Below are 25618 nucleotides of genomic sequence, written 5' to 3'. Positions count from 1 at the left end.
CATGGGTCACCACCACCTGGGTCACCACATGGGCCACCACCACCACCTGGGCCACCACCATCACCACCTGGGCCACCACCACCAACACCTGGGCCACCATCTGGGCCACCACCTGGGCCACCACCTGGGCCACCACCACCTGGGCCACCACCACCTGGGCCACCACCACCACCTGGGCCACCACCTGGGCCACCACCGTCACTACCTGGGCCACAACCACCACCACCTGGGCCACCACCACCACCTGGGCCACCCACCTGGGCCACCACCACCACCACCTGGGCCACTACCACCACCACCACCACCTGGGCACCACATAGGTCACCACCACCACCACCATCACCTGGGCCACCTCCACCACCACCACCGGGGCCACCACCACCACCACCTGGGCCACCACCACCACCACCACCTGGGCCACTACCTGGGCCAGCACCACCACCTGAGCCACTACCTGGGCCACCTCCACCACCTGGGCCACCACCACCACCACCTGGGCCACCACCACCACCACCACCACCACCTGGGCCACCACCTGGGCCACCACCACCACCTGGGCCACCACCCGGGCCACCACCACCACCTGGGCCACCACCTGGGCCACCACCACCTGGGCCACCACCTGGGCCACCACCACCACCTTGGCCACCACCACCAACACCACCTGAGCCACCACTTAGGCTACCACCACCACATGCCCCACACCACCACCTGGGCCACCACCTGGGCCACCGCCACCACCACCACCACCACCTGGGCACCACATGGGTCACCACCACCACCACCTGGGTCACCATATGGGCCACCACCACCACCTGGGCCACCACCATCACCAACTGGGCCACCACCACCAACACCTGGGCCACCATCTGGGCCACCACCTGGGCCACCACCTGGGCCACCACCACCTGGGCCACCACCACCACCTGGGCCACCACCTGGGCCACCACCGTCACTACCTGGGCCACAACCACCACCACCTGGTCCACCACCACCACCTGGGCCACCCACCTGGGCCACCACCTGGGTCACTACCACCACCACCACCACCAACTGGACCACCACCTAGTCCACCACAACCTGGGCCACCACCACCACCACCTGGGCCACCACCACCACCACCTGTGCCACTACCTGGGCCAGCACCACCACCTGGGCCACTACCTGGGCCACCTCCACCACCTGGGCCACCACCACCACCACCTGGGCCACAACCACCACTACCACCACCTGGGCCACCACCACCAACGCCTGGGCCACCACCTGGACCACCACCACCACCACCACCTGGTCCACCACCACCACCACCTGGGCCATTACCTGGGCCAGCACCACCACCTGGGCCACTACCTGGGCCACAACCACCACCTGGGCCACCACCACCACCACCTGGGCCACAACCACCACTACCACCACCTGGGCCACCACCACCAACGCCTGGGCCACCACCTGGACCACCACCACCACCTGGGCTACCACCTGGGCCACCACCACCTGGGCCACCACCACCACCTGGACCACCACCTAGGCCACCACCACCACCACCTGGGCCACCACCATCACCACCTGGGCTACCACCTGGGCCACCACCATCACCACCTGGGCCTCCACCTGGGCCACCACCATCACCACCTGGGCCTCCACCTGGGCCACCATCACCTGGGCCACCACCACCACTTGGGCAACTACCTTGGCCACCACCACCACCTGGGCCACCACCACCTGGGCCACCACCTGGGCCACCACCACCACCACCTGGGCCACCACCTGGGCCACCACCACCACCACCTGGGCCCCCACCTGGGCCACCACCTGGGCCACCACCGTCACTACCTGGGCCACCACCACCACCACCTGGGCCACCACCTGGGCCAACACCACCACCACCACCACCACCTGGGCCACCACCTGGGCCACCACCACCACCACTTGGGCCACCACCTGGGCCACCACCACCACCACCTGGGCCACCACCACCACCACCACCACCTGAGCCACCACCTGGGCCACCACCACTACCACCACCTCGGCCACCACCTGGGCCACCACCACCACCTGGGCCACCACCTGTGCCACCACCACCACCACCTGGGCCACCACCTGGGCCACCACCACCACCTTGGCCACCACCACCACAAACACCACCTGGGCCACCACCTAGGCCACCACCACCACCTGGCCCACACCACCACCTGGGCTACCACCTGGGCCACAACCAACATCACCTGGGCCACCACCTGGGCCACTGCCATCACCACCTGGGCACCACATAGGTCACCACCACCACCACCACCACCTGGGCCACCACATGGGCCACCACCACCTGGGCCACCACCTGGGCCACCACCATCACCACCTGGGCCACCACCCGGGCCACCATCTGGGCTACCACCTGGGCCACCACCACCATCACCTGGGCCACCACCTGGACCACCACCACCTGGGCCACCAGCTGGGCCACCACCACCATCACCTGGGCCACCACCTGGACCACCACCACCTGGGCCACCAGCTCGGCCACCACCACCTGGGCCACCACCACCACCACCTGGGCCACCACCTGGGCCACCACCACCTGGGCCACCACCTGGGCCACCACCACCAGGGCCACCACATGGGCCACCACCACCACCACCTGGGCCACCAACTGGGCCACCACCTGGGCAACCACCGTCACTACCTGGGCCACCACCACCACCACCTGGGCCACCACCACCACCACCACCTGGGCCACCACCACTACCACCTGGGCCACCACCTGGGCCACCACCACCACCTGGACCACCACCTAGGCCACCACCACCACCACCTGGGCCACCACCACCTGGGCTACCACCTGGGCCACCACCACCAAATAGGCCACCACCTGGGCCACCACCACCTGGGCCACCACCACCACCACCTAGGCCACTACCTGTGCCCCCACCACCACCTGGGCCACCACCTGGGCACCACATGGGCCACCACTACCACCACCACCTGGGCCACCACCTGGGCCACCACCACCACCACCTGGGCCACCACCACCACCACCTGGGCCACCACCTAGGCCACCATCACCTGGGCCACCACCACCACTTGGGCAACTACCTGGGCCACCACCACCACCTGGGCCACCACCACCTGGGCCACCACCACCTGGGCCACCACCTGGGCCACCACCACCACCACCTGGGCCACCACCTGGGCCACCACCACCACCACCTGGGCCACCACCTGGGCCACCACCTGGGCCACCACCGTCACTACCTGGGCCACCACCACCACCACCTGGGCCACCACTTGGGCCAACACCACCACCACCACCTGGGCCACCACCTGGGCCACCACCACCACCACCTGGGCCACCACATGGGCCACCACCACCTGGGCCACCACCTGGGCCACCACCTGGGCCACCACCGTAATTACCTGGGCCACCACCACCACCACCTGGGCCACCAGCTGGGCCACCACCTGGGCCAACACCACCACCACCACCACCTGGGCCACCACCTGGGCCACCACCACCACCACCTTGGCCACCATCACCACCACCTGGGCCGCCACCTGGGCCACCACCACCACCTGGGCCACCACCACCACCACTACCACAACCTGGGCCACCACCTGGGCCACCACCACCACCACCTGGGCCACCACCACCACCACCTGGGCCACCATCTGGGCCACCACAACCACCACCTGGGCCACCACCTGGGCCACCACCACCTGGGCCACCACCACCATCACCTGGGCCAACACCTGGACCACCACCACCTGGGCCACCACCACCACCTGGGCCACCACCTGGGCCACCACCGTCACTACCTGGGCCACAACCACCACCACCTGGGCCACCACCACCACCTGGGCCACCGCCTGGGCCACCATCACCACCAACTGGACCACCACCTAGGCCACCACCACCTGGGCCACAACCACCTGGCCTACCACCTGGGCCACCACCTGGGCCACCACCACCACCACCACCTGGGCCACCACCTGGGCCACCACCACCACCTGGGCCACCACCTGGGCCACCACCACCACCTTGGCCACCACCACCAACACCACCTGGGCCACCACCTAGGCTACCACCACCAACTGCCCCACACCACCACCTGGGCCACCACCTGGGCCACCACCTGGGCAACAACCACCACCACCTGGGCCACCACCTGGGCCACTGCCACCACCACCTGGGCCACCACCTGGGCTACTGCCACCACCACCTGGGCACCACATGGGTCACCACCACCACCACGACCACTTGGGTCACCACATGGGCCACCACCACCACCTGGGCCACCACCATCACCACCTGGGCCACCACCACCAACACCTGGGCCACCATCTGGGCCACCACCTGGGCCACCACCTGGGCCACCACCACCTGGGCCACCACCACCATCACCTGGGCCACCACCTGGACCACCACCACCACCTGGGCCACCACCTGGGCCACCACCGTCACTACCTGGGCCACAACCACCACCACCTGGGCCACCACTACCACCTGGGCCACCCAACTGGGCCACCACCACCACCACCACCACCTGGGCCACTTCCACCACCACCACCACCTGGGCACCACATAGGTCACCACCACCACCACCACCACCTGGGCCACCAGCACCACCACCTGGGCCACGACCACCACCACCTGGGCCACCACCACCACCACCACCTGGGCCACTACCTGGGCCACTACCTGGGCCAGCACCACAACCTGAGCCACTACCTGGGCCACCTCCACCACCTGGGCCACCACCACCACCACCTGGGCCACCACCACCACCACCACCTGGGCCACCACCTGGGCCACCACCACCACCTGGGCCACCACCTAGGCCACCACCACCACCTGGGCCACCACCTGGGCCACCACCACCTGGGCCACCACCTGGGCCACCACCTAGGCTACCACCACCACATGCCCCACACCACCACCTGGGCCACCAACTGGGCCACAACCACCACCACCTGGGCCAACACCTGGGCCACCGCCACCACCACCTGGGCACCACATGGGTCACCACCACCACCACCTGGGTCACCATATGGGCCACCACCACCACCTGGGCCACCACCATCACCAACTGGGCCACCACCACCAACACCTGGGCCACCATCTGGGCCACCACCTGGACCACCACCACCACCTGGGCCACCACCTGGGCCACCACCGTCACTACCTGGGCCACAACCACCACCACCTGGGCCACCACTACCACCTGGGCCACCCAACTGGGCCACCACCACCACCACCACCACCTGGGCCACTTCCACCACCACCACCACCTGGGCACCACATAGGTCACCACCACCACCACCACCACCTGGGCCACCAGCACCACCACCTGGGCCACGACCACCACCACCTGGGCCACCACCACCACCACCACCTGGGCCACTGCCTGGGCCACTACCTGGGCCAGCACCACAACCTGAGCCACTACCTGGGCCACCTCCACCACCTGGGCCACCACCACCACCACCTGGGCCACCACCACCACCACCACCACCACCACCTGGGCCACCACCTGGGCCACCACCACCACCTGGGCCACCACCTAGGCCACCACCACCACCTGGGCCACCACCTGGGCCACCACCACCTGGGCCACCACCTGGGCCACCACCTAAGCTACCACCACCACATGCCCCACACCACCACCTGGGCCACCAACTGGGCCACAACCACCACCACCTGGGCCAACACCTGGGCCACCGCCACCACCACCTGGGCACCACATGGGTCACCACCACCACCACCTGGGTCACCATATGGGCCACCACCACCACCTGGGCCACCACCATCACCAACTGGGCCACCACCACCAACACCTGGGCCACCATCTGGGCCACCACCTGGGCCACCACCTGGGCCACCACCACCTGGGCCACCACCACCTCGGCCACCACCACCATCACCTGGGCCACCACCTGGACCACCACCACCTGGGCCACCACAACCACCTGGGCCACCACCTGGGCCACCACCGTCAATACCGGGGCCACAACCACCACCACCTGGTCCACCACCACCACCTGGGCCACCCACCTGGGCCACCACCTGGGCCACTACCACCACCACCACCAACTGGACCACCACCTAGTCCACTACCACCTGGGCCACCACCACCACCACCTGGGCCACCACCACCACCACCTGGGCCACTACCTGGGCCAGCACCACCACCTGGGCCACTACCTGGGCCACCTCCACCACCTGGGCCACCACCACCACCACCTGGGCTACAACCACCACTACCACCACCTGGGCCACCACCACCAACGCCTGGGCCACCACCTGGACCACCACCTGGACCACCACCACCACCACCACCTGGGCCACCACCTGGGCCACCACCACCACCACCTGGGCCACCACCTGGGCCACCACCACCACCACCTGGGCCCCCACATGGGCCACCACCTGGGCCACCACCGTCACTACCTGGGCCACCACCACCACCACCTGGGCCACCACCTGCGCCAACACCACCACCACCACCACCACCTGGGCCACCACCTGGGCCACCACCACCAACACTTGGGCCACCACCTGGGCCACCACCACCACCACCTGGGCCACCATCACCACCACCTGGGCCGCCACCTGGGCCACCACCACCACCCGGGCCACCACCACCACTACCACAACCTGGGCCACCACCTGGGCCACCACCACCACCACCTGGGCCACCACCACCACCTGAGCCACCACCTGGGCCACCACCACTACCACCACCTCGGCCACCACCTGGGCCACCACCACCACCTGGGCCACCACCTGTGCCACCACCACCACCACCTGGGCCACCACCTGGGCCACCACCACCACCTTGGCCACCACCACCACAAACACCACCTGGGCCACCACCTAGGCCACCACCACCACCTGTCCCACACCACCACCTGGGCTACCACCTGGGCCACAACCACCACCACCCGGGCCCCCACCTGGGCCACCGCCACCACCACCTGGGCACCACATAGGTCACCACCACCACCACCTGGGCCACCACATGGGCCACCACCACCTGGGCCACCACCTGGGCCACCACCATCACCACCTGGGCCACCACCCGGGCCACCATCTGGGCTACCACCTGGGCCACCACCACCATCACCTGGGCCACCACCTGGATCACCACCACCTGGGCCACCAGCTGGGCCACCACCACCATCACCTGGGCCACCACCTTGACCACCACCACCTGGGCCACCAGCTCGGCCACCACCACCTGGGCCACCACCACCACCTGGGCCACCACCTGGGCCACCACCACCTGGGCCACCACCTGGGCCACCACCACCTGGGCCACCACCTGGGCCACCACCTGGGCCACCACCTGGGCCACCACCGTCACTACCTGGGCCACCACCACCACCACCTGGGCCACCACCACCACCACCAGCTGGGCCACCACCACTACCACCTGGGCCACCACCTGGGCCACCACCACCACCTGGACCACCACCTAGGCCACCACCACCACCACCTGGGCCACCACCACCACCACCTGGGCTACCACCTGGGCCACCACCACCACCAAATAGGCCACCACCTGGGCCACCACCACCTGGGCCACCACCACCACCACCTAGGCCACTACCTGTGCCACCACCTGGGCCACCACCTGGGCACCACATGGGCCATCACTACCACCACCACCTCGGCCACCACCTGGGCCACCACCACCACCACCTGGGCCACCAACACCACCACCTGGGCCACCACCTGGGCCACCATCACCTGGGCCACCACCACCACCTGGGCAACTACCTGGGCCACCACCACCACCTGGGCCACCACCACCTGGGCCACCACCACCTGGGCCACCACCTGGGCCACCACCACCACCACCTGGGCCACCACCTGGGCCACCACCACCACCACCTGGGCCCCCACCTGGGCCACCATTACCACCACCTGGGCCACCACCTGGGCCAACACCACCACCACCACCACCACCTGGGCCACCACCTGGGCCACGACCACCACCACTTGGGCCACCACCTGGGCCACCACCACCACCACCTGGGCCACCATCACCACCACCTGGGCCGCCACCTGGGCCACCACCACCACCTGGGCCACCACCACCACTACCACAACCTGGGCCACCACCTGGGCCACCACCACCACCATCTGGGCCACCACCACCACCACCACCTGAGCCACCACCTGGGCCACCACCTGGGCCACCACCACCAACACTTGGGCCACCACCTGGGCCACCACCACCACCACCTGGGCCACCATCACCACCACCTCGGCCACCACCTGGTCCCCCACCACCACCTGGGCCACCACCTGTGCCACTACCACCACCACCTGGGCCACCACCTGGGCCACCACCACCACCTTGGCCACCACCACCACAAACACCACCTGGGCCACCACCTAGGCCACCACCACCACCTGGCCCACACCACCACCTGGGCTACCACCTGGGCCACAACCACCACCACCTGGGCCACCACCTGGGCCACCGCCACCACCACCTGGGCACCACATAGGTCACCACCACCACCACCTGGGCCACCACATGGGCCACCACCACCTGGGCCACCACCTGGGCCACCACCATCACCACCTAGGCCACCACCCGGGCCACCATCTGGGCTACCACCTGGGCCACCTCCACCTGGGCCACCAGCTGGGCCACCACCACCATCACCTGGGCCACCACTTGGACTACCACCACCTGGGCCACCAGCTCGGCCACCACCACCTGGGCCACCACCACCTGGGCCACCACCTGGGCCACCACCACCTGGGCCACCACATGGGCCACCACCACCACCACCTGGGCCACCACCTGGGCCACCACCTGGGCCACCACCGTCACTACCTGGGCCACCACCACCACCACCTGGGCCACCACCACCACCACCTGGGCCACCACCACTACCACCTGGGCCACCACCTGGGCCACCACCACCACCTGGACCACCACCTAGGCCACCACCACCACCACCTGGGCCACCACCACCACCACCTGGGCTACCGCCTGGGCCACCACCACCACCACCACCACCAAACAGGCCACCACCTGGGCCACCACCACCTGGGCCACCACCACCACCACCTAGGCCACTACCTGTGCCACCACCACCACCTGGGCCACCACCTGGGCACCACATGGGCCATCACTACCACCACCACCTGGGCCACCACCTGGGCCACCACCACCACCACCTGGGCCACCACCACCACCACCTGGGCCACCACCTGGGCCACCATCACCTGGGCCACCACCACCACCTGGGCAACTACCTGGGCCACCACCACCACCTGGGCCACCACCACCTGGGCCACCACCACCTGGTCCACCACCTGGGCCACCACCACCACCACCTGGGCCACCACCTGGGCCACCACCACCTGGGCCACCACCTGGGACACCACCTGGGCCACCACCATCACTACCTGGGCCACCACCACCACCACCTGGGCCACCACCTGGGCCAACACCACCACCACCACCACCACCTGGGCCACCACCTGGGCCACCACCACCACCACCTGGGCCACCACATGGGCCACCACCACCTGGGCCACCACTTGGGCCACCACCGTCACAACCTGGGCCACCACCACCACCACCTGGGCCACCACCTGGGCCAACATCACCACCACCACCACCACCTGGGCCACCACTTGGGCCACCACCACCACCACCTGGGCCACCACCACCACCACCTGGGCCGCCACCTGGGCCACCACCACCACCTGGACCACCACCACCACTACCACAACCTGGGCCACCACCTGGGCCACCACCTGGGCCAACACCACCACCACCACCTGGGCCACCACCTGGGCCACCACCACCACCACCTGGGCCACCACATGGGCCACCACCACCTGGGCCACCACCTGGGCCACCACCTGGGCCACCACCGTAATTACCTGGGCCACCACCACCACCACCTGGGCCACCACCTGGGCCACCACCTGGGCCAACACCACCACCACCACCACCTGGGCCACCACCTGGGCCACCACCACCACCACCTTGGCCACCATCACCACCACCTGGGCCGCCACCTGGGCCACCACCACCACCTGGGCCACCACCACCACTACCACAACCTGGGCCACCACCTGGGCCACCACCACCACCACCTGGGCCACCACCACCACCACCTGGGCCACCATCTGGGCCACCACAACCACCACCTGGGCCACCACCTGGGCCACCACCACCTGGGCCACCACCACCATCACCTGGGCCAACACCTGGACCACCACCACCTGGGCCACCACCACCACCTGGGCCACCACCTGGGCCACCACCGTCACTACCTGGGCCACAACCACCACCACCTGGGCCACCACCACCACCTGGGCCACCGCCTGGGCCACCATCACCACCAACTGGACCACCACCTAGGCCACCACCACCTGGGCCACAACCACCTGGCCTACCACCTGGGCCACCACCTGGGCCACCACCACCACCACCACCTGGGCCACCACCTGGGCCACCACCACCACCTGGGCCACCACCACCACCTTGGCCACCACCACCAACACCACCTGGGCCACCACCTAGGCTACCACCACCAACTGCCCCACACCACCACCTGGGCCACCACCTGGGCCACCACCTGGGCAACAACCACCACCACCTGGGCCACCACCTGGGCCACTGCCACCACCACCTGGGCCACCACCTGGGCTACTGCCACCACCACCTGGGCACCACATGGGTCACCACCACCACCACGACCACTTGGGTCACCACATGGGCCACCACCACCACCTGGGCCACCACCATCACCACCTGGGCCACCACCACCAACACCTGGGCCACCATCTGGGCCACCACCTGGGCCACCACCTGGGCCACCACCACCTGGGCCACCACCACCATCACCTGGGCCACCACCTGGACCACCACCACCACCTGGGCCACCACCTGGGCCACCACCGTCACTACCTGGGCCACAACCACCACCACCTGGGCCACCACTACCACCTGGGCCACCCAACTGGGCCACCACCACCACCACCACCACCTGGGCCACTTCCACCACCACCACCACCTGGGCACCACATAGGTCACCACCACCACCACCACCACCTGGGCCACCAGCACCACCACCTGGGCCACGACCACCACCACCTGGGCCACCACCACCACCACCACCTGGGCCACTACCTGGGCCACTACCTGGGCCAGCACCACAACCTGAGCCACTACCTGGGCCACCTCCACCACCTGGGCCACCACCACCACCACCTGGGCCACCACCACCACCACCACCTGGGCCACCACCTGGGCCACCACCACCACCTGGGCCACCACCTAGGCCACCACCACCACCTGGGCCACCACCTGGGCCACCACCACCTGGGCCACCACCTGGGCCACCACCTAGGCTACCACCACCACATGCCCCACACCACCACCTGGGCCACCAACTGGGCCACAACCACCACCACCTGGGCCAACACCTGGGCCACCGCCACCACCACCTGGGCACCACATGGGTCACCACCACCACCACCTGGGTCACCATATGGGCCACCACCACCACCTGGGCCACCACCATCACCAACTGGGCCACCACCACCAACACCTGGGCCACCATCTGGGCCACCACCTGGACCACCACCACCACCTGGGCCACCACCTGGGCCACCACCGTCACTACCTGGGCCACAACCACCACCACCTGGGCCACCACTACCACCTGGGCCACCCAACTGGGCCACCACCACCACCACCACCACCTGGGCCACTTCCACCACCACCACCACCTGGGCACCACATAGGTCACCACCACCACCACCACCACCTGGGCCACCAGCACCACCACCTGGGCCACGACCACCACCACCTGGGCCACCACCACCACCACCACCTGGGCCACTGCCTGGGCCACTACCTGGGCCAGCACCACAACCTGAGCCACTACCTGGGCCACCTCCACCACCTGGGCCACCACCACCACCACCTGGGCCACCACCACCACCACCACCACCACCACCTGGGCCACCACCTGGGCCACCACCACCACCTGGGCCACCACCTAGGCCACCACCACCACCTGGGCCACCACCTGGGCCACCACCACCTGGGCCACCACCTGGGCCACCACCTAGGCTACCACCACCACATGCCCCACACCACCACCTGGGCCACCAACTGGGCCACAACCACCACCACCTGGGCCAACACCTGGGCCACCGCCACCACCACCTGGGCACCACATGGGTCACCACCACCACCACCTGGGTCACCATATGGGCCACCACCACCACCTGGGCCACCACCATCACCAACTGGGCCACCACCACCAACACCTGGGCCACCATCTGGGCCACCACCTGGGCCACCACCTGGGCCACCACCACCTGGGCCACCACCACCTCGGCCACCACCACCATCACCTGGGCCACCACCTGGACCACCACCACCTGGGCCACCACAACCACCTGGGCCACCACCTGGGCCACCACCGTCAATACCGGGGCCACAACCACCACCACCTGGTCCACCACCACCACCTGGGCCACCCACCTGGGCCACCACCTGGGCCACTACCACCACCACCACCAACTGGACCACCACCTAGTCCACTACCACCTGGGCCACCACCACCACCACCTGGGCCACCACCACCACCACCTGGGCCACTACCTGGGCCAGCACCACCACCTGGGCCACTACCTGGGCCACCTCCACCACCTGGGCCACCACCACCACCACCTGGGCTACAACCACCACTACCACCACCTGGGCCACCACCACCAACGCCTGGGCCACCACCTGGACCACCACCTGGACCACCACCACCACCACCACCTGGGCCACCACCTGGGCCACCACCACCACCACCTGGGCCACCACCTGGGCCACCACCACCACCACCTGGGCCCCCACATGGGCCACCACCTGGGCCACCACCGTCACTACCTGGGCCACCACCACCACCACCTGGGCCACCACCTGCGCCAACACCACCACCACCACCACCACCTGGGCCACCACCTGGGCCACCACCACCAACACTTGGGCCACCACCTGGGCCACCACCACCACCACCTGGGCCACCATCACCACCACCTGGGCCGCCACCTGGGCCACCACCACCACCCGGGCCACCACCACCACTACCACAACCTGGGCCACCACCTGGGCCACCACCACCACCACCTGGGCCACCACCACCACCTGAGCCACCACCTGGGCCACCACCACTACCACCACCTCGGCCACCACCTGGGCCACCACCACCACCTGGGCCACCACCTGTGCCACCACCACCACCACCTGGGCCACCACCTGGGCCACCACCACCACCTTGGCCACCACCACCACAAACACCACCTGGGCCACCACCTAGGCCACCACCACCACCTGTCCCACACCACCACCTGGGCTACCACCTGGGCCACAACCACCACCACCCGGGCCCCCACCTGGGCCACCGCCACCACCACCTGGGCACCACATAGGTCACCACCACCACCACCTGGGCCACCACATGGGCCACCACCACCTGGGCCACCACCTGGGCCACCACCATCACCACCTGGGCCACCACCCGGGCCACCATCTGGGCTACCACCTGGGCCACCACCACCATCACCTGGGCCACCACCTGGATCACCACCACCTGGGCCACCAGCTGGGCCACCACCACCATCACCTGGGCCACCACCTTGACCACCACCACCTGGGCCACCAGCTCGGCCACCACCACCTGGGCCACCACCACCACCTGGGCCACCACCTGGGCCACCACCACCTGGGCCACCACCTGGGCCACCACCACCTGGGCCACCACCTGGGCCACCACCTGGGCCACCACCTGGGCCACCACCGTCACTACCTGGGCCACCACCACCACCACCTGGGCCACCACCACCACCACCAGCTGGGCCACCACCACTACCACCTGGGCCACCACCTGGGCCACCACCACCACCTGGACCACCACCTAGGCCACCACCACCACCACCTGGGCCACCACCACCACCACCTGGGCTACCACCTGGGCCACCACCACCACCAAATAGGCCACCACCTGGGCCACCACCACCTGGGCCACCACCACCACCACCTAGGCCACTACCTGTGCCACCACCTGGGCCACCACCTGGGCACCACATGGGCCATCACTACCACCACCACCTCGGCCACCACCTGGGCCACCACCACCACCACCTGGGCCACCAACACCACCACCTGGGCCACCACCTGGGCCACCATCACCTGGGCCACCACCACCACCTGGGCAACTACCTGGGCCACCACCACCACCTGGGCCACCACCACCTGGGCCACCACCACCTGGGCCACCACCTGGGCCACCACCACCACCACCTGGGCCACCACCTGGGCCACCACCACCACCACCTGGGCCCCCACCTGGGCCACCATTACCACCACCTGGGCCACCACCTGGGCCAACACCACCACCACCACCACCACCTGGGCCACCACCTGGGCCACGACCACCACCACTTGGGCCACCACCTGGGCCACCACCACCACCACCTGGGCCACCATCACCACCACCTGGGCCGCCACCTGGGCCACCACCACCACCTGGGCCACCACCACCACTACCACAACCTGGGCCACCACCTGGGCCACCACCACCACCATCTGGGCCACCACCACCACCACCACCTGAGCCACCACCTGGGCCACCACCTGGGCCACCACCACCAACACTTGGGCCACCACCTGGGCCACCACCACCACCACCTGGGCCACCATCACCACCACCTCGGCCACCACCTGGTCCCCCACCACCACCTGGGCCACCACCTGTGCCACCACCACCACCACCTGGGCCACCACCTGGGCCACCACCACCACCTTGGCCACCACCACCACAAACACCACCTGGGCCACCACCTAGGCCACCACCACCACCTGGCCCACACCACCACCTGGGCTACCACCTGGGCCACAACCACCACCACCTGGGCCACCACCTGGGCCACCGCCACCACCACCTGGGCACCACATAGGTCACCACCACCACCACCTGGGCCACCACATGGGCCACCACCACCTGGGCCACCACCTGGGCCACCACCATCACCACCTAGGCCACCACCCGGGCCACCATCTGGGCTACCACCTGGGCCACCTCCACCTGGGCCACCAGCTGGGCCACCACCACCATCACCTGGGCCACCACTTGGACTACCACCACCTGGGCCACCAGCTCGGCCACCACCACCTGGGCCACCACCACCTGGGCCACCACCTGGGCCACCACCACCTGGGCCACCACATGGGCCACCACCACCACCACCTGGGCCACCACCTGGGCCACCACCTGGGCCACCACCGTCACTACCTGGGCCACCACCACCACCACTTGGGCCACCACCACCACCACCTGGGCCACCACCACTACCACCTGGGCCACCACCTGGGCCACCACCACCACCTGGACCACCACCTAGGCCACCACCACCACCACCTGGGCCACCACCACCACCACCTGGGCTACCGCCTGGGCCACCACCACCACCACCAAACAGGCCACCACCTGGGCCACCACCACCTGGGCCACCACCACCACCACCTAGGCCACTACCTGTGCCACCACCACCACCTGGGCCACCACCTGGGCACCACATGGGCCATCACTACCACCACCACCTGGGCCACCACCTGGGCCACCACCACCACCACCTGGGCCACCACCACCACCACCTGGGCCACCACCTGGGCCACCATCACCTGGGCCACCACCACCACCTGGGCAACTACCTGGGCCACCACCACCACCTGGGCCACCACCACCTGGGCCACCACCACCTGGTCCACCACCTGGGCCACCACCACCACCACCTGGGCCACCACCTGGGCCACCACCACCTGGGCCACCACCTGGGACACCACCTGGGCCACCACCATCACTACCTGGGCCACCACCACCACCACCTGGGCCACCACCTGGGCCAACACCACCACCACCACCACCACCTGGGCCACCACCTGGGCCACCACCACCACCACCTGGGCCACCACATGGGCCACCACCACCTGGGCCACCACTTGGGCCACCACCGTCACAACCTGGGCCACCACCACCACCACCTGGGCCACCACCTGGGCCAACATCACCACCACCACCACCACCTGGGCCACCACTTGGGCCACCACCACCACCACCTGGGCCACCACCACCACCACCTGGGCCGCCACCTGGGCCACCACCACCACCTGGACCACCACCACCACTACCACAACCTGGGCCACCACCTGGGCCACCACCTGGGCCACCACCACCACCACCTGGGCAACCACCTGGGCCACCACCACTACCACCACCTCGGCCACCACCTGGGCCACCACCACCACCTTGGCCACCACCACCACCAACACCACCTGGGCCACCACCTAGGCCACCACCACCACCTGGCCCACACCACCACCTGGGCTACCACCTGGGCCACAACCACCACCACCACCACCTGGGCCACCACCACCACCACCTGGGCCACCACCTGGGCCACCACCACCACCACCTGGGCCACCACCACCACCACCTGGGCAACCACCTGGGCCACCACCACTACCACCACCTCGGCCACCACCTGGGCCACCACCACCACCTTGGCCACCACCACCACCAACACCACCTGGGCCACCACCTAGGCCACCACCACCACCTGGCCCACACCACCACCTGGGCTACCACCTGGGCCACAACCACCACCACCACCACCTGGGCCACCACCTGGGCCACCGCCACCACCACCTGGGCACCACATAGGTCACCACCACCACCACCACCTGGGCCACCACATGGGCCACCACCACCTGGGCCACCACCTGGGCCACCACCATCACCACCTGGGCCACCACCTGGGCCACCATCTGGGCTACCACCTGGGTCACCACCACCATCACCTGGGCCACCACCTGGACTACCACCAGCTGGGCCACCAGCTGCGCCACCACCACCTGGGCCACCACCACCACCTGGGCCACCACCTGGGCCACCACCACCTGGGCCACCACCTGGGCCACCACCACCTGGGCCACCACATGGGCCACCACCACCACCACCTGGGCCACCACCTGGGCCACCACCTGGGCCACCACATGGGCCACTACCTGGGCCACCGCCACTACCACCTGGGCCACCACCTGGGCCACCACCACCACCTGGACCACCACCTAGGCCACCACCACCACCACCTGGGCCACCACCACCACCACCTGGGCTACCACCTGGGCCACCACCACCACCAAATGGGCCACCACCTGGGCCACCACCACCTGGGCCACCACCACCACCACCTAGGCCACTACCTGTGCCACCACCACCACCTGGGCCACCACCTGGACACCACATGGGCCATCTCTACCACCACCACCTGGGCCACCACCTGGGCCACCACCACCACCACCTGGGCCACCACCACCACCGCCTGGGCCACCACCTGGGCCACCACCACCACCTGGGCCACCACAACCACCACCTGGGCCACCACCTGGTCCACCACCACCACCGACCACCTGGGCCACCACCTGGGCCACCACCACCACCACCTGGGCCACAACCACCACCACCACCTGGGCCACCATCTGGGCCACCACCACCAACGCCTGGGCCACTGCCTGGGCCACCACCACCACCACCTGGGCCACCACCTGGGCCACCACCACCACCACATGGGCCACCACCTGGGCCACCACCACTACCACCACCTCGGCCACCACCTGGGCCACCACCACCTCCTGGGCCACCACCACCTGGGCCACCACCTAGGCCACCACCACCACCTGGCCCACACCACCACCTGGGCTACCACCTGGGCCAAAACCACCACCACCTGGGCCACCATCTGGGCCACCGCCACCACCACCTGGGCACCACATAGGTCATGACCACCACCACCACCACAATCACCTGGGCCACCACATGGGCCACCACCACCTGGGTCACCACCTGGGCCACCACCATCACCACCTGGGCCACCACCACCAACACCACCACCTGGGCCACCTTCTGGGCTACCACCTGGGCCACCACCACCTGGGCCACCACCACCACCACCTGGGCCACCACCTGGGCCACCACCACCATCACCTGGGCCACCACCTGGACCACCACCACGTGGGCCACCACCACCACCTGGGCCACCACCTGGGCCACCACCTGGGCCACCACCGTCACTACCCTGGGCCAATACCACCACCACCACCTGGGCCACCACCACCACCACCTGGGCCACCACCTGGGCTACCACAACCACCACCACCTCGGCCACCACCTGGGCCACCACCACCACCACCTGGGCGACTACCTGGGCCACCACCACCACCACCTGGGCCACCAACTGGGCCACCACCACCACCTGGGCCACCACCACCACCACCTGGGCTACCACTTGGGCCACCACCACCACCACCTGGGCCACCACCTGGGCCACCGCCACCACCTGGGCCACCACCTGGGCCACCACATGGGCCATCACCACCACATGGGCCATGACCACCACCACCACCTGGGCCACCACCTGGGCCACCACCACCACCACCTGGGCCACCACCTGGGCCACCACCACCACCACCTGGGCTACCACCTGGGCCACCACCACCACCACATCCTGGGCCACCACCACCACCTGGGCCACCAACAACCACCTGGGCCACCACCTGGGCCACCACATGGGCCATCACCACCACATGGGCCATCACCACCACCACCACCTGGGCCACCACCTGGGCCACCACCACCACCACCTGGGCCACCACCTGGGCCAACACCACCACCTGGGCCACCACCCGGGCCACCACCTGGGCCACCACCACCACCACCACCACCACCTGGGCCACAACCTGGGACACCACCACCACCTTGGCCACCACAACCACCACCTGGGCCAATACCTGGACCACCACCACCACCAACCACCTGGGCCACCACCTGGGCCACCACCAACACCTGGGCCACAACCACCACCACCACCACCTGGGCCACCATCTGGGCCACCACCACCAACGCCTGCGCCACCACCTGGGCCACCACCACCTGGGCCATCACCTGGGCCACCACCACCACCTGGGCCACCACGACCACCACTACCACAACCTGGGCCACCACCACCTGGGCCACCACCACCTGGGCCACCACCTGGGCCACCACCATCACCACCTGGGCCACCACCACCAACACCACCACCTGGGCCACCATCTGGGCTACCACCTGGGCCACCACCACCACCACCTGGGCCACCACCTGGGCCACCACCTGGGCCACCATCACTTGGGCCACCACCTGGACCACCACCACCTGGGCCACCACCTGGGCCACCACCACCTGGGCCACCACCACCACCTGGGCCACCACCTGGGCCACCACCACCTGGGCCACCACCACTTGGGCCACCACATGGGCCACCACAAACACCTGGGCCACCACCTGGGCCACCACCACCACCACCTGGGCCACCACCACCACCACCTGGGCTACCACCTGTGCCACCACCACCACCTGGGCTACTACCTACCCCACCACCACCACCTAGGCCACCACCTGGGCCACCACCACCACCACCTGGGCCACCACCACCACCGCCGCCTGGGCCACCACCTGGGCCACCACCACCTGGGCCACCACAACCACTACCTCGGCCACCAACTGGTCCAACACCACCACCGACCACCCGGGCCACCACAACCACCTGGGCCACCACCTGGGCCACCACCTGGGCCACCACCTGGGCTACCACCACCACCTGGGCCACCACCTGGGCCACCACCACCTGGGCCACCACCTGGGCTACCACCACCACCTGGGCCACCACCTGGGCAACCACCACCACCACCTGTGCCACCACCTGGGCCACCACCACCACCTGGGCCACCACGACCACCACTACCACAACCTGGGCCACCACCACCTGGGCCACCACCACCTGGGCCACCACCTGGGCCACCACCATCACCACCTGGGCCACCACCACCAACACCACCACCTGGGCCACCATCTGGGCTACCACCTGGGCCACCACCACCACCACCTGGGCCACCACCACCACCTGGGCCACCACCTGGGCCACCACCTGGGCCACCATCACCTGGGCCACCACCTGGACCACCACCACCTGGGCCACCACCTGGGCCACCACCACCTGGGCCACCACCACCACCTGGGCCACCACCTGGGCCACCACCACCTGGGCCACCACCTGGGCCACCACCACTTGGGCCACCACATGGGCCACCACCACCACCTGGGCCACCACCTGGGCCACCACCACCACCACCTGGGCCACCACCACCACCACCTGGGCTACCACCTGGGCCACCACCTGGGCCACCACCATCACCACCTGGGCCACCACCACCAACACCACCACCTGGGCCACCATCTGCGCTACCACCTGGGCCACCACCACCACCACCTGGGCCACCACCACCACCTGGGCCACCACCTGGGCCACCACCTGTGCCACCATCACCTGGGCCACCACCTGGACCACCACCACCTGGGCCACCACCTGGGCCACCACCACCTGGGCCACCACCACCACCTGGGCCACCACCTGGGCCACCACCACCTGGGCCACCACCTGGGCCACCACCACTTGGGCCACCACATGGGCCACCACCACCACCTGGGCCACCACCTGGGCCACCACCACCACCACCTGGGCCACCACCACCACCACCTGGGCTACCACCTGGGCCACCACCACCACCTGGGCCACCACCTGGGCCACCACCACCACCACCACCTGGACCACCACCTAGGCCACCACCACCTGGACCACCACCACCACCACCACCTGGGCCACCACCTGGGCCACCACCACCTGGGCCACCACCACCACCTGGGCTACTACCTACCCCACCACCACCATCTGGGCCACCACCTGGGCCACCACCACCACCACCTGGGCCACCACCACCACCACCGCCGCCTGGGCCACCACCTGGGCCACCACCACCTGGGCCACCACAACCACTACCTCGGCCACCAACTGGTCCACCACCACCACCGACCACCCGGGCCACCACAACCACCTGGGCCACCACCTGGGCTACCACCACCACCTGGGCCACCACCTTGGCCACCACCACCTGGGCCACCACCTGGGCTACCACCACCACCTGGGCCACCACCTGGGCAACCACCACCACCACCTGTGCCACCACCTGGGCCACCACCGTCACTACCTGGGCCACCACCACCTGGGCCACCACCTGGGCTTCCACCACCACCACGTGGGCCACCACCTGGGCAACCACCACCACCACCTGTGCCACCACGTGGGCCACCACCGTCACTACCTGGGCCACCACCACCTGGGCCACCACCTGGGCCACCACCTGGGCCACCACCACCACCTGGGCCACCACGACCACCACTACCACAACCTGGGCCACCACCACCTGGGCCACCACCACCTGGGCCACCACCTGGGCCACCACCATCACCACCTGGGCCACCACCTGGGCCACCACCACCACCACCACCACCACCTGGGCCACCACCACCACCACCACCACCTGGGCTACCACCTGGGCCACCACCACCACCTGGGCCACCACCTGGGCCACCACCAGCACCACCACCTGGACCACCACCTAGGCCACCACCACCACCACCTGGGCCACCACCACCACCACCTGGGCTACCACCTGGGCCACCACCACCAGCACCTGTGCCACCACATGGGCCACCACCACCTGGGCCACCACCACCACCACCTGGGCTACCACCTGGGCCACCACCACCACCTGGGCCACCATCTGGGCCACCACCACCACCACCACCTGGACCACCACCTAGGCCACCACCACCACCACCTGGGCCACCACCACCACCACCTGGGCTACCACCTGGGCCACCACCACCACCACCACCACCTGGGCCACCACCACCTGGGCCACCACCACCTGGGCCACCACCACCACCTGGGCTACTACCTACCCCACCACCACCATCTGGGCCACCACCTGGGCCACCACCACCACCACCTGGGCCACCACCACCACTGCCGCCTGGGCCACCACCTGGGCCACCACCACCTGGGCCACCACAACCACTTCCTGGGCCACCAACTGGTCCACCACCACCACCGACCACCTGGGCCACCACCATAACCTGGCCCACCACCTGGGCCACCACCTGGGCCACCACCTGGGCTACCACCACCACCTGGGCCACCACCTGGGCCACCACCACATCCTGGGCCACCACCACCACCTGGGCCACCAACAACCACCTGGGCCACCACCTGGGCCACCACATGGGTCATCACCACCACATGGGCCATCACCACCACCACCACCTGGGCCACCACCTGGGCCACCACCACCACCACCTGGGCCACCACCTGGGCCAACATCACCACATGGGCCACCACCCGGGCCACCACCTGGGCCACCACCACCACCACCTGGGCCACCACCACCACCACCACCACCTGGGCCACAACCTGGGCCACCACCACCACCTTGGCCACCACAACCACCACCTGCGCCAATACCTGGACCACCACCACCACCAACCACCTGGGCCACCACCTGGGCCACCACCAACACCTGGGCCACAACCACCACCACCACCACCTGGGCCACCATCTGGGCCACCACCACCAACGCCTGCGCCACCACCTGGGCCACCACCACCTGGGCCATCACCTGGGCCACCACCACCACCTGGGCCACCACGACCACCACTACCACAACCTGGGCCACCACCACCTGGGCCACCACCACCTGGGCCACCACCTGGGCCACCACCATCACCACCTGGGCCACCACCACCAACACCACCACCTGGGCCACCATCTGGGCTACCACCTGGGCCACCACCACCACCACCTGGGCCACCACCACCACCTAGGCCACCTCCTGGGCCACCACCTGGGCCACCATCACCTGGGCCACCACCTGGACCACCACCACCTGGGCCACCACCTGGGCCACCACCACCTGGGCCACCACCACCACCTGGGCCACCACCTGGGCCACCACCACCTGGGCCACCACCTGGGCCACCACCACTTGGGCCACCACATGGGCCACCACCACCACCTGGGCCACCACCTGGGCCACCACCACCACCACCTGGGCCACCACCACCACCACCTGGGCTACCACCTGGGCCACCACCACCACCTGGGCCACCACCTGGGCCACCACCACCACCACCACCTGGACCACCACCTAGGCCACCACCACCTGGGCCACCACCACCACCACCACCTGGGCCACCACCTGGGCCACCACCACCTGGGCCACCACCACCACCTGGGCTACTACCTACCCCACCACCACCACCTGGGCCACCACCTGGGCCACCACCACCACCACCTGGGCCACCACCACCACCGCCGCCTGGGCCACCACCTGGGCCACCACCACCTGGGCCACCACAACCACTATCTCGGCCACCAACTGGTCCACCACCACCACCGACCACCCGGGCCACCACAACCACCTGGGCCACCACCTGGGCCACCACCTGGGCCACCACCTGGGCTACCACCACCACCTGGGCCACCACCTGGGCCACCACCACCTGGGCCACCACCACCACCTGGGCCACCACCTGGGCCACCACCACCTGGGCCACCACCTGGGCTACCACCACCACCTGGGCCACAACCTGGGCAACCACCACCACCACCTGTGCCACCACCTGGGCCACCACCGTCACTACCTGGGCCACCACCACCTGGGCCACCACCTGGGCCACCACCTGGGCCACCACCACCACCTGGGCCACCACGACCACCACTACCACAACCTGGGCCACCACCACCTGGGCCACCACCACCTGGGCCACCACCTGGGCCACCACCATCACCACCTGGGCCACCACCTGGGCCACCACCACCACCACCACCACCTGGGCCACCACCACCACCACCTGGGCTACCACCTGGGCCACCACCACCACCTGGGCCACCACCTGGGCCACCACCACCACCACCACCTGGACCACCACCTAGGCCACCACCACCACCACCTGGGCAACCACCACCACCACCTGGGCTACCACCTGGGCCACCACCACCAGCACCTGTGCCACCACATGGGCCACCACCACCTGGGCCACCACCACCACCACCTGGGCTACCACCTGGGCCACCACCACCACCTGGGCCACCATCTGGGCCACCACCACCACCACCACCTGGACCACCACCTAGGCCACCACCACCACCACCTGGGCCACCACCACCACCACCTGGGCTACCACCTGGGCCACCACCACCACCACCACCACCTGGGCCACCACCACCTGGGCCACCACCACCTGGGCCACCACCACCACCTGGGCTACTACCTACCCCACCACCACCACCTGGGCCACCACCTGGGCCACCACCACCACCACCTGGGCCACCACCACCACTGCCGCCTGGGCCACCACCTGGGCCACCACCACCTGGGCCACCACAACCACTTCCTGGGCCACCAACTGGTCCACCACCACCACCGACCACCTGGGCCACCACCATAACCTGGCCCACCACCTGGGCCACCACCTGGGCCACCACCTGGGCTACCACCACCACCTGGGCCACCACCTGGGCCACCACCACCTGGGCCACCACCACCACCTGGGCCACCACCTGGGCCACCACCACCTGGGCCACCACCTGGGCCACCACCACCACCACCTGGGCCACCACCTGGGTAACCTCCACCACCACCTGGGCCACCACCTGGGCCACCACCGTGACTACCTGGGCCGCCACCACCTGGGCCACCACCTGGGCCACCACCTGGGCCACCACCACCACCTGGGCCATCACGACCACCACTACCACAACCTGGGCAACCACCACCTGGGCCACCACCACCTGGGCCACCACCTGGGCCACCACCACCACCACTTGGGCCACCACCTGGGCCACCACCACCACCACCTGGGCCACCATCACCACCACCTGGGCCGCCACCTGGGCCACCACCACCACCTGGGCCACCACCACCACTACCACAACCTGGGCCACCACCTGGGCCACCACCACCACCACCTGGGCCACCACCACCACCACCACCTGAGCCACCACCTGGGCCACCACCACTACCACCACCTCGGCCACCACCTGGGCCCCCACCACCACCTGGGCCACCACCTGTGCCACCAACACCACCACCTGGGCCACCACCTGGGCCACCACCACCACCTTGGCCACCACCACCACAAACACCACCTGGGCCACCACCTAGGCCACCACCACCACCTGGCCCACACCACCACCTGGGCTACCACCTGGGCCACAACCACCACCACCTGGGCCACCACCTGGGCCACCGCCACCACCACCTGGGCACCACATAGGTCACCACCACCACCACCTGGGCCACCACATGGGCCACCACCACCTGGGCCACCACCTGGGCCACCACCATCACCACCTGGGCCACCACCCGGGCCACCATCTGGGCTACCACCTGGGCCACCACCACCATCACCTGGGCCACCACCTGGACCACCACCACCTGGGCCACCAGCTGGGCCACCACCACCATCACCTGGGCCACCACTTGGACTACCACCACCTGGGCCACCAGCTCGGCCACCACCACCTGGGCCACCACCACCAAGCCACCACCTGGGCCACCACCACCTGGGCCACCACATGGGCCACCACCAC

The sequence above is a fragment of the Lampetra fluviatilis genome, chromosome 61 (assembly GCF_964198595.1).
Source record: "Lampetra fluviatilis chromosome 61, kcLamFluv1.1, whole genome shotgun sequence".
In the NCBI taxonomy this organism is placed as follows: domain Eukaryota; kingdom Metazoa; phylum Chordata; class Hyperoartia; order Petromyzontiformes; family Petromyzontidae; genus Lampetra; species Lampetra fluviatilis.
Note: the sequence above shows the minus strand (reverse complement) of the source record.